Genomic DNA, 12,497 nt, shown 5'->3' with positions numbered 1-12,497 from the left:
GTTAATACTTGCAACTGTATTATAAAATTATTGCAGTGGGAGGCCGAGACAGGCAGATCACGAGGTCAGGAGATCGAGACCATCCTGGCTAACACGGTAAAACCCCGTCTCTACTAAAAAATACAAAAAAACTAGCCGGGCGAGGTGGCGGGCGCCTGTAGTCCCAGCTGCTCGGGAGGCTGAGGGAGAATGGCGTAAACCCGGGAGGCGGAGTTTGCAGTGAGCTGAGATCCGGCCACTGCACTCCAGCCTGGGTGACAGAGCGAGACTCCATCTCAAAAAAATAAAAATAAAAATAAATAATAAAAAATAAAATTGTTGCAGTGTCTTTTTTCAGCTGTATCAGATCAGTTTGGTTTTTTCTTATAAAGTCCATTTCATATTTTAGTTCCTGTATTATTTTATTGTAATCCTCCTATTTCTATGATTCGGTTTTGACTTTCTCCTGAATATTGATGATCCTAGCTTTTATTCATATTCTGAATTTTATATATGTCATTTCATCCATTTTAGTCTAATTAAGACATTTTGCTGGGGAGCTAGTGTGGTCATTTGGAGGAAATAAGACAATCTGGCTTTTTGAGTTGCCAGAGTTCTTGCACTGGTTCTGTCTCATCTATGTGGGCTGATGTTCCTTTAACCATGGTGGAGTAATTGGAGTACAGTCAATTAAGTTCTTTCTGGATGTTTTCAGAGGACTGAGGCTTTGTGCAGGGTCATATTTGTAGCTGAATTCTTATCCTCAGTTTCATGTTGTGGGGGGTATATTAGTAAAATATTTTGATGTTGAATTTTGGGCTGTGATCCAGTAGATGGTGCCTAAGTTTAATGGCCAGTAGGTAGACTCTTGCTCAGCTACATGACTCCTCTGTTGTGGGGAAAAGAAAGAGAGATCAGACTGTTGCTGTGTCTATGTAGAAAGAAGTAGACACAAGAGACTCCATTTTGTTCTGTACTAAGAAAAATTCTTCTGCCTTGAGATGCTGTTAATCTGTAACCCTAACCCCAACCCTGTGCTTGCAGAAACATGTACTGTGTTTACTCAAGGTTCAGTGGATTTAGGGCTATGCAGGATGTGCTTTGTTAAACAAGTACTTGAAGGCAGTATGCTTGTTAAAAGTCATCACCATTCTCTAATCTCAAGTACCCAGGGACACAAACACTGAGGAAGGCCACAGGGAACCTCTGCCTAGGAAAGCCAGGTATTGTCCAAGGGTTTTCCCCATGTGATAGTCTGAAATATGACCTTGTGGGAAGGGAAAGACTTGACCATCCCCCAGCCTGACACCCATAAAGGGTCCGTGTTGAGGAGGATTAGTAAAAGAGGAAGGCCTCTTTGCAGTTGACATAAGAGGAAGTCATCTGTCTCCTGCTCATCCCAGGTCAATGGAATGTCTCGGTGTAAAACCCGGTTTTATGTTCTATTTACTGAGATAGGAGAAAACTGCCTTAGGGCTGGAGGTGAGACATGCTAGCGGCAATGCTGCTCTTAATGCACTGAGATGTTTATGTATGTGCACATCAAAGCACAGCACATTTTTCTTAACCTTGTTTATGACACAGAGACATTTGTTCACATGTTTTCCTGCTGACCCTGTCCCCACTACTACCCTATTATCCTGCCACATTCCCCTCTCCAAAATGGTAAAGATAATGATCAATAAATACTGAGGGAACTCGGACACCAGTGCCGGCGTGGGTCCTCCATATGCTGAGCACTGGTCCCCTGGGCCCACTTTCTCTATACTTTGTCTCTGTGTCTCTTTCTTTTCTCAGTCTCTTGTCCCACCTGATGAAAAACACCCACAGGTGTGGAGGGGCAGGCCACCCCTTCACTCTGTGTTTCCTCATGATTGCAACCATGCTCCCTCTCAGTATTCTGAAAGTGTGGGCTCCTTGCCCCATTGAGTTCTGGCTACAGATCTTGGCTTGGCACTCCTGGGCTACACACCACAGCTGTGGGGGGAAGCTCAGGCTTTATGCTCCCTCCCCAGCTTGGAGGCAGCAGGGGAAGAAATCTTGGCCATCACTGTAGCAGAGGGCCTTTTACTTGTCTCTTGGGGCTCCAACCCAGAGAATTGCAGAGTCACTACCAATTGACATGATTGACTTGGAGTGGGGTAGCTGTGTTGTGGGCCCAAGCCAGGATCTTCTGCCTGGTGATAATAAAGGGGGAGAGGGGGATCATGATGGAGACAGATTGGCCTCTTCTTCTTAGGGTAGCTGTGGCTTACTGGAGGTGTGGGTAAAGCCCACAGGATCTTTGTTCTTTCCCTAGCCTGTGGGCAGTGGGGGTAGTGGGAAAGAGGCTTTTGGTTGCCTCTGGGAGGTCCACCTCAGAGAAATGCAGAGTCACTCATGTGCCTGAGTGGCAGCTCTGCTAAGACTCCACATACCCTTTCATATCGATCTGAAAGCCCCAGAGTGAAGGGTAATGGAAGTAATGGAGGATTTTCTGAGCCTAGAGTCACAGAGGTTCATGGGGTTAGTGTGGGTCCCTGGGAACTCTCACTCACCATTTCACCACAGTGGGGAGCATCCCTTGGTTCTGCACCACTCCCAGGTCAAAGGTTGTCCTGTCTTGCTCTTCCCCATTCTCTGTGGGTTGCATTGCTTTCTTGATGATTCCCAGTGTGTCCACCTGGATGATCCAATTGAAGAGCCAGTGTTGACTCACCATTCTTTCTTCTCTCCATGAGAGTGGTGTACACTAGCTGCTCCCAGTCAGCCATCTTGGTGGGAATTTATTGTTGTCATTTTAAGATTACGTAGAGTTTAAGATGTGTATGAATGCCATGTTGACAGGAATGTACTGTGATGGTTAGTTTTATGTGTCACCTTGGCCAGGCTATAGTACCCAGGTATTCAATTAAAGTAGGTGCTATGGTCTGAGCATGCCCTCCAAAGTATACATTTTGGAAACTTAATCCTCAATGCAATAGTACTGGGAAGTGAGACCTTTAAGAGGTGATTAGACCATGAAGGCTCTGCCCTCATGAATGGATTAATGCCATTATTGTGGATGTAGGTTAGTTACTATGGGGGTGGTCTCCTGACAAATTCAGCTCCCCTTTTCTCTGTTCTGTGCTTGCTTCTGCCTTCTACCTTTGGATGACCCTCATTAGATGTTGGCACCATGCTTTTGGACTTCCCAGCCTCCAGAACTGTGAGCCAAATAAACTTCTATTGTTTGTAAATTACCTAGTTGGTGGTATTCTATTATAGCAGCAGAAAATGGACTAAGACACAAGGTGTTGCTTTGAAAGTATTTTGTAGATGTGGTTTACATCTGCCATCAGTTGACTTTAAGTAAAGATTATCTTCAACAAAGTAGGTGGGACTCATCCACTCTGTTGAAAGGCCTTTGGAGTAAAACTGAGGTTTCCCTGGCAAAAAAGTAATTCCACCTGCAGACCATAGCATTGGCTCCTGCTCTAGAGTTGCTAGCATGCCAGTCTGTCTTACATGTCTCTAACTTGCATAGTCAGATCCCACAATCATAAAGAATGCATAATAAGCCGGGCGCGGTGGCTCAAGCCTGTAATCTCAGCACTTTGGGAGGCCGAGATGGGCGGATCACGAGGTCAGGAGATCGAGACCATCCTGGCTAACACGGTGAAACTCCGTCTCTACTAAAAAATACAAAAAAAAAAACTAGCCGGGCGAGGTGGCGGGCGCCTGTAGTCCCGGCTACTCGGGAGGCTGAGGCAGGAGAATGGCGGGAACCGGGGAGGCGGAGCTTGCAGTGAGCTGAGATCCGGCCACAGCACTCCAGCCTGGGTGACAGAGTGAGACTCCATCTCAAAAAAAAAAAAAAAAAAAAAAAAAAAGAATGCATAATAAAATTACAAACCATAGCTTCTTTATTAAGGATACTAATGTACTGCAGGAATTTTGTTAGAGTGATAAACAAACATTAACTGAGTTCATGCCAAGACCAGTTCTCCCATGTTGGGCGCCACCTGTCGAGACCAGCTTGGTTGGGGAGACCCTAACCCAGCAGTGCTAGAGGAATTAAAGAAACATACACAGAAATATAGAGGTATGGAGTAGGAAATCAGGGGTCTCACAGCCTTCAGAGCTGAGAGCCTTGAACAGAGATTTATCCATGTATTTATTGACAGCAAGCCAGTGATAAGCATTATTTCTATAGATTATAGATTAACTGAAAGTATTCCTTATGGGAAACAAAGTGATGGGCCGAAATAAAGGGATGGGCTCTGACTAGCTATCTGCAGCAGGAGCATGTCCTTAAGGCACAGATCACTCATGCTATTGTTTGTGGTTTAAGAAAGCCTTTAAGCAGTTTTCTGCCTTGGGTGGGCCAGGTGTTCCTTGCCCTCATTCTGGTAAACCCACAACCTTCCAGCGTTGGCATCATGGCCATCATGAACATGTCACAGTGCTGCAGAGATTTTGTTTATGGCTAGCTGTGGGGCAAGTTTATGGCCAGATTTTGGGGGCTTATTCCCAACAAGTTCAACCATGGAACCAAAGGTATTATTTAAGTAGAAAGTTTTAAGAGGCCATTCTATATGTTTTCACAGTGCTGGGGTATAGGTGCCTCATGGTCCAGCCTAGTCCTCAGATATGCAGTATGCACTATGTCTCTATTCGAATATCATGATCCCTGAGATGGGCAACTCAGCTCCTCAACAGAAATGGGTATGTTTGGTTCCCACACCGCAAGTGCCTTGCATTCAATAACTGGAAGGCATCAAAAGATAATGAATGATATTATCATGTGGGTTCATGTTAGTTTATGAGTAGGCTGATTAAACTACAGCAAGCTGCTATGATAAAATACATTATATTCACACAAATTGTACCACACAATGTAGGAGAATCTTATAATGTGGATTCTGTCTTTGATCTACAATGAAGATATACCTTAAGCAGTGAATAGGTTTGAAAGTCAGAACCACCCTTGAAATTCTTTTAAATCATTCATAAATTATAGTATTCAGATATTCAGTTTCTCAGTTTATTAAGAGCTAATTTTCTACCAGTTTTGAAACAGATTTTCTATTTCTTCATTTGAGCACAAAGATCATGAAGTTAACTTCTATTTATGATCATGTTACAAAAAACAATTATTGATCTTTAAACACTAGAATCAAGGAATGAAGCAAGAGGATTGCCCCATGGGAGCTGCAAGGTAACTGAGATCTGCTCAGTGAAAAACAGATTCATATCTCTCCTGTCACTCTCACTCTAAGGCAGATGTTCATTGAGCAGAAGGGCTGCCAAATTGCTCCATCTATCTATAGTGTCAGTTTTCTCATCCAGGTCCCTTTACTACTCACCCACACTCTCAACACCTGTAGTTAAAACTGATTGAATGCTCATATGTTACTCCCTTATGTCACACTACTAGTAAATGATAGGCAACCTCTGTCAAATATGATAAAAATGACCTAGAAGACATTTGGATTCAAAACTAACAGTAATCAACAGTGGGAAAGAGGCCAAGGGCTCCCTTTTAAAACTGCTCTTACCTTTTTGATTCTTCTTTCCAAGTCCATAATCTATGTTCTATTCTTGTTCATAAGTGGTTATCAACTAAGCCTTCCCATACAGTAACTCATAATTAAAAGGATAACTAAAATGGTTTAAGGTTAAAGGGCTCCCAGAAGTGCTTACATTTCCTTTCCTCTGATTTCATGTCTTTGCAGGGATCTGAATAAATATAAATTTGAAATATGCTACTTGCGAACAGTTAATCTACCTCCTCCTTAGAAAAATATTTCATTCAAAAGAATCAACCAGTAGTAAATATTGTTATATACTAAGTACGAGTTTTCTCTGTGCTAGCCATTGAATATTATCTCTTTCAGTCTTCATGGAATCCTCATCCAACAGGTTTTATTTTCCTGTATATAGCGAAGATCTAACCCAAAGAGGGTTTACATAACTTTATAAGACCAGACATCTAGTACAAAGCAGAGGCAGGATTCAAATTCAAGTTTGTCTAATTATAAGGTCCATGCTCTTAATCATTAACCATGCTTCCCTCACAGCTTTATTGTGCTCTGCAGCCAAGTCTGTTGAGTTGTTGTATCATCTGGCACCTCTAATCAAATTCTTCATGTCATAGTAACATCAAACTTTGCATATTGCTTTATCATTTGCAGAGCACTTTTACATCCATTATTGATTTGGCTGATACTTTAAATCAATCTGCAGGAATCTGAACAACAACTACTCCCTGTGTGGAACAGAGACTGGGAATAAAATATGAGTGTTAGTTCAATAAGCCTTAGTTGGAATTTCAACTCTGACAAGGTTTTGTCACCTTGTATAAGTCCCTGGATTTGTCTAGGTCATAGATGTCTTGTATGTAAGCTAGTATGTTAAATAAAATGATATGTATATTTTATGTACTTGGTTTTGTCATTGCCAATAGTAATATTAAGGAAACATTTAAGTGAGCAGATATACTTCTACTGCAGTTTCCTATTCCAAAGAGCAGATAACATGCAAATTTATCACAGCAATTTTACTACTAGGTATCTGCCCAAGAGAAATGAAAACGTACTTTCCACACAAAAACTGGCACAAAAATGCTCATAACACTTTTATTAATCATAATAAAAAACTGGAAACAATTCAAATATTCATCAACTGGTATATGAATGAACAAATTGTGGTGTATTCCAACAATGGAATACTACCCAGCAATAAAAGGGAGATAACTACAATATAATCAGCATCACAGATGAATCTCCAAAATATTATGCAAAATATAAGAAGCCATATCCAAAAGTTACAAACCATTTGTATAATATTCTCAAAATGTAAAATCATATGAACAGAAGAGATTAGTGGTTGTCCTTGTTGGTTAGGGCTACTATAACAAAATGCCATAAATGGAGTAGTTTATAAGCAACAGAAATTAATTTCTCACAGTTCTGGAGGCTGGGAAGTCTAAGATCAAGGTGCTAGCAGATTCATTGTGTAGTGAGGGCTTACTTTCTGCTTCATAGTTGATGTCTTCTTGCCGTACCTTCACATGGTGGAAGAGACAAGGGATGTCTCTGGGGTTTTTTATAAGGGGACTAATCCATTTATGTTTTAATCACCTTCCAAAGGCCCCTTTTAACATGATCACCTTGGGGGTTAGAATTTCAACATATGAATGTTAAAGGAGCACAAACATTCAGTCCTAGCAGTGGTTGCATGGTCATAGACATGAGGGAAGGGAACTTACTGCCAAGGAAAGGGAGGGAACTATGCATTAAAGGACACATTCTATATCTTGATTGTAGTGGTATTATATGACTGAATACATTTGTCAAAACTCATTATTCAACTGTGCACTTGTAAAAAGATGAGTTTTATAGGCAAATTATATTTCAAATAAGTAAAAACTGTAAATCTGTAATTCACAATTAGATACCACTAATCACCACCTAAACTGTCTAAAATTTAAAAAGACTTATAATACCAATTGTTTGTAAGGATATGGAAAAACTGGAATCCTCTTACACCACTAACAGGAACATCAATTGATACTACTGGATTGAAAAACTTTTGGCCTTATCTACTAAATTGAAGATACACAACCTATGACTTAGCAATCCATTTCTAAATACGTGTCCACTTAAAATGCATGCACAAACATTTTCATAGAAATATTATTCATAACAGCCAAATTTATACACAATCCAAATGTCCATCAACATGAGAATGGATAAATACACAAATTATAGTATATTCTATAATGGGATACTATGCAGAAATTAAAATCAACTAAAACTGCCCCCAGCAGCAGGGGTAAATTTTACAAATAAAGCTAAAGAAGTCAGACACAATACAATAAGAAAAAGAGGAGAAGCATTTAAGGATCCCACCCACTGTATTCTGTCTGGCCACAATATAATTGGAAGAGGCACTTTCCAACCTCTCCCACAAGATTAGATTAGATATCTCTCAATATCTACTTCAACTCTTCCTACTTTGTCAAACTTGGTTTTAGATGTAAGCACATTTTCTTGGTCTATCCCAAAACCCAAACTGGCTACAGCATTCCACACATTTTCCCTTTAATTTGGTCTTATTCACTGTGCTCTGACCTAAACTCAGGTGCCTAGGTTCCCTTCCCAAACCTGCAGCCCCCACAGAGCCTATTGACTTCCTTCTACAGACTATGGGGGGAAAAGTTTATAATATTTGTAGTGGCCCTGTGTTGAGCAGGCTATGTGCTAAGAACTTTACAAACGCTGGCTTCTCTGCAGCCAATGCAATGAAATAGGTCCTCTCAGATCCTTCTTTTCCTGATAATAAAATAGATGCAGAGTGGCCAAGTGCTGAAGTCAAAGGTCACATGTAACTGGCAGAATCAAAGCTCCAATGTCTCACTCTGATGGCCCTGCTCTTTACTGTATAGGATTCTTAGCAGGAGGAGAAAGCTGTAAGTCACAAAAAACCCTGCACTACTCTCGGGAGGTACTCTCAGAGCTGTATTCAGACAGCATCGTCAATTCTCTCCACCACAGCAGAATCTGGACGCATGGGTCTGGCAGCAATTCACTGTCCACTTGTCACCGGTAAGAGCACTGGATTTGCAATCTGGTAAAGCTCAGTTTAGTGCATTTGCTATAAGGGCAAATTACTTCACCTCTTTGAGTGCCAGTTTTCTAATCTCTACAATGTAGATAATAGGTGCTTCATAAGATATTTTAAAAAGTAGATGTTATGATGGAGGTAAAAGGTTTCATACAGATTAAGCACCATGAGTGACAACTATTTGCTGTGGGTTCCATTTCTATCCCCTCTGAGGCAACAGTCTAAGGGGCACACTGATCCAGCAACCACATCTACACTCTCCTTGCTTTCTCTCTCTTTGTCCACTAACTGACTCTTCCAGATCTCAGTCTCTGCTCTACCTCTATTTCTGTCATTGTCAGTTCTTTTTCTTTCTCTTCCATTCTTTTATTAAGGCCTTTCCCTTTCTTCTTGTTTCAAAATGACCCCTCTCCCACTGCCCTGTCTATCTCAGAATTCCCCCATCTTTCTCCTTTTATCAGAGTCTTTTTTAGGACATTCCCTTTTCAGGACCTCAACTAACTGACATGCAGTATGTGCGGTACTGCTGTGTGTAGATCACAGCAAGGAATACGAAGGTGTGTAAGACACAGGACCTGGTATTGAGAGGCTCACTATCTGGTGTGAGAAAGAACACACGCACTACACACACCAGCCTGTGTCAGCCTGCCCCGTCCACTCCTAGGGTGCAGTGCCCTCCTCGAGCAATCCCCTCTCTCCTTTCACCTAGTTATCCAGGTTTAATGCCATTTTCCCCAGCCTTTTCCCATTGTGTCAGATGACTACTCAAAATCAATTGGTCCTACGTCTCAACAAGTCTTTGTCCTTTCCAAGATCTTAACTAGCTAATCCAATGAGCTAATTTTCCATAGTGTGCTCAAGATAGAGGGTTAAATGTGAGGACCCAGGTTCTTTTGTATTTGTCTGTGATTTTTAAAAAAAATTCCCCCTTGAGGATGTTACTTTAATGTTTTTAGTTTATGGTAACCTAGTTCAGCTCTGGGTGCTTTCAGGGGTGGAGACTCTAAACGAGTTCCTTGGTTATATAGAGTCTTTGTATGGTGGCTTTTCAGATGCTGGTTGTAGTAGTAATGTGCTTAGTTTGCGTGCAGGTTCACTGTGTCCTGTGTGGTTGGAATGGCAGAGGTCTCTTGAAGCTTATCTCATCCTCCAGTGGTAGGTACTTTGTTTATTTATGTTCCCCCAGCATTTTATTTACTGGGTTGAAAAGTTCGGGCTTCAGGCCAGGAGGGGAGGTATCCATGGGTTAAAACCAGCTGTGGTTAACGCAGGTTGGCAAACCCAATACCCAATCGTGGGCAGAGGTCCCAGCCTTGATAGAGACAGCTGGGGGAGCTCTTTGTGAAATGCACTAAGGTCTTTTCAGGGGAAGGGACAGAGCCACCTCAGCTCCCCTTTCAGTTCAGCAGGAAGGCAATCCACCTGGCAGTCACACTCCTGATGCAGTGTCATGGCTATTCAGAGCAGGCAGGCACCTCTTTTCGTTTGCAAGAATGCCGATGTTCCATGTAGAGAGGGAGTGTGACTCTAGCCCTCATGCAAGCCTGCACCTGGAAGGCACTCCTCTTGTGAGGTTGCAGACATCCTGAACTGTTCCAGAAAGGCCGTCTACAGACACATCCATGCCAAGCTCCTGTGGGAGGAGCCCCAGCTGTATCTGCAGTAGTGGATGAGGGGGAAAAGAAGTCCCATTCTCCAAGACCCTTCAGGAGCACCAGGACTGCCTCATTGCTGGAGTGGAGCTGCAGATTTTCTCCACCGAGCCCAGCACTGCACTTCTGCCTCTGCTGAAAGAGACTTCCCACAAGTAGAAAATTATAGAACTCAAGGCCTATCATCTGGATTTTTCTTTTTTTTTTTTTTTTGTCCTAAGAGGTGCTCCCTTGATGTGGCGCACTTCCTCTTCCCCTAGGAATGGGAGTCCCTTAGAGCCAGACTACTATGAATGTTGCTGTTCTTCTGGGTCTAGCTGCCCAGTGGGGCTGCCACACTCCAGAGCAGTGTTGGGGAATGTCTGTAAGGGGTCCAGTGATGTGATCTGTATTCAGGGTGCCCAGCAGTGGGTATCAGCGCCAGCTCTGAAAAGGGTGGCAGCGGAGTGACATAGAGTTTGTGAGATTCCTTGAATACAAGTTGCCTTACTGTATTGTTGGCTTTCTCAAATGTCAGTTGTATTAGAAAGGAACTGGTCACGTGGACAGACTCAGGACCTCTTGGTTAGCCAGGATGATACAGGCAATGGTGATAGCTGAGGTCACACACAAATTTTCTCCATCCTGCACACTGTCATTGTGCCTGTAGAGACTGTAATGAACTGCGGCACTTGGCCTCCAGCCAGGAGGTGGCGCTTGTAAAGAAGCACCAGCTGCAGTGGTAGCAGAGGGATTTGTGTTTGCCTTATGTTATCCAGAAGATGTACTCTGGTGACTTAGGAAATGGATGGGGCCACACAGAACCCACAAAGGTTTTTGTCCTTTATGTTAAGCTGCCAGGGTAGTTAGAAAGGCAAAGGCAGGTGGGAGCTGGGTCATGCAAGTCTGCGCTCTGCCCTCCACATGTGAGCAAAAGCAGTGGTCCCATTGGTGACTGTAGAGCAGTTCTCTAGCCACCAGAGTAATGTTCCAGGGAAGAGCACAGTTGCCTCTACTGTACAGAAGAGTCCACATGGAGACTGGAGAGTAGAAGGTGGCCATAAGCTCCACCCAGCTCCCACTCACTAGGCAAGGCCAGTCTCACACTTGCAGCATTCCACTAGCAGCAGCCTGCTAGGTTCCACATAGACTGTGCTCAGAACTCAAAACTGCACCAGGTCATATTTCTTCCCCCAAGGAGACGGCAACCATGGTTTTTAGGCCATGCCTCTCCTAGTTTGCCTGTGAAGCAGGGGCGCCCAGCTCCTGTGCTTGTAGCTGCAGCACATTTCCCACTCAAACCTCAGTTCTGGCCAAGGGGGTTTGTCTCCACTGAAGATCATATCATGAATCGCAGTTGGGAGCTTCTTTCTACCTGTGACCGCCACCTGAGTTAGCTGGTAGATTTCTGCAAGATCCCCTGTGAGGTAGGATCAGGAATGGCTTCCCTCTACCCCTGCTGGAGACTGAAAATGAATATAAAGCCTGTCCTAATGCCAATTCTTCTCATATACTCCCCACCACTCACTAAGTCAGCTCCAGCACTGGGTAGAGTTAAGACCTTTCTCCATGGCCTGGATTGCCAGGTTTCCCAGTGGGAGTGTATGTTCCAGAGGTAGTCTATCCCCTTCTCACATTCTGGGGACTTACAGTTTTCTAGTTGGCTCACAGTGTAAGCTACATCCCAATGCTTCTTTCAATAGTCTGTGACTTTCAATTTTCTTATTACGTTCTTGTGTTTGCTTCTTGGAAGAAAGTTCATGTGTGAATCTCTACACACTATTTTGTTTTTCCAAGTGGGAGAGGCAAGCTAACAATGCCTCCAATCTGATATCTTGGGGAAAAATAACAAACTCCCCTAGCACTTGGAATATATCATTCCACTCCTTCCTAGTCAGCAAGTTTATCCTGGAAAATCTGCTGATGGGCTTATGGAGGCTGCATTGTACATCATGAGTCACTTTTCTTTTGCTGCCTTCAGTATTCTCTTTCATGTTTGAAAATTTGATTATATTGCGTCTTGGTGTGGATTTGCTTAGGTTTATACTGTTTGGGATCTTTTGAACTTCATTAGTCTGGATGATGATTTCCCTCTCCAGATTTAGAAGTTTTCAACCAACCTTCCTTCTTTGTTTTTCTACTTTCTTTCTCCATTCCGTTTCCTTCCTTCCTTCCTTTCTCTTTCTTTCATTTCTTCTTTCTTTCTCTTTTTTCTCTCTCTTTCTTTCTCTTTCCCTCCCTCCCTTCCTTCCTTCCTCTTTCTTTCTTTTTCTTTTCTTTTTTCTCTCTCTCTTTCTT

General features: G+C 42.7%; 1 long non-coding RNA gene across 1 annotated transcript in view; it reads right to left on the bottom strand.

The window, feature by feature from the left end:
- Positions 1-674: 674 nt before the first annotated feature.
- The window catches only part of LOC139362361 (uncharacterized), a 35,369-nt gene continuing 23,546 nt past the window's right edge, over positions 675-12,497 (bottom strand). The window contains exons 3-4 of the long non-coding RNA XR_011621148.1: positions 2,517-2,641; positions 675-868 (exon numbers count right to left, since the gene is read on the bottom strand). This is a non-coding gene — a long non-coding RNA (uncharacterized lncRNA). The remainder of the gene's footprint in view (positions 869-2,516; positions 2,642-12,497) is intronic.

The sequence above is a fragment of the Macaca nemestrina genome, chromosome 3, assembly GCF_043159975.1.
Source record: "Macaca nemestrina isolate mMacNem1 chromosome 3, mMacNem.hap1, whole genome shotgun sequence".
Taxonomy (NCBI): domain Eukaryota; kingdom Metazoa; phylum Chordata; class Mammalia; order Primates; family Cercopithecidae; genus Macaca; species Macaca nemestrina.
The sequence above is the reverse complement of the archived record's forward strand: the minus strand, read 5'-3'. Positions and strand labels throughout refer to the sequence as shown.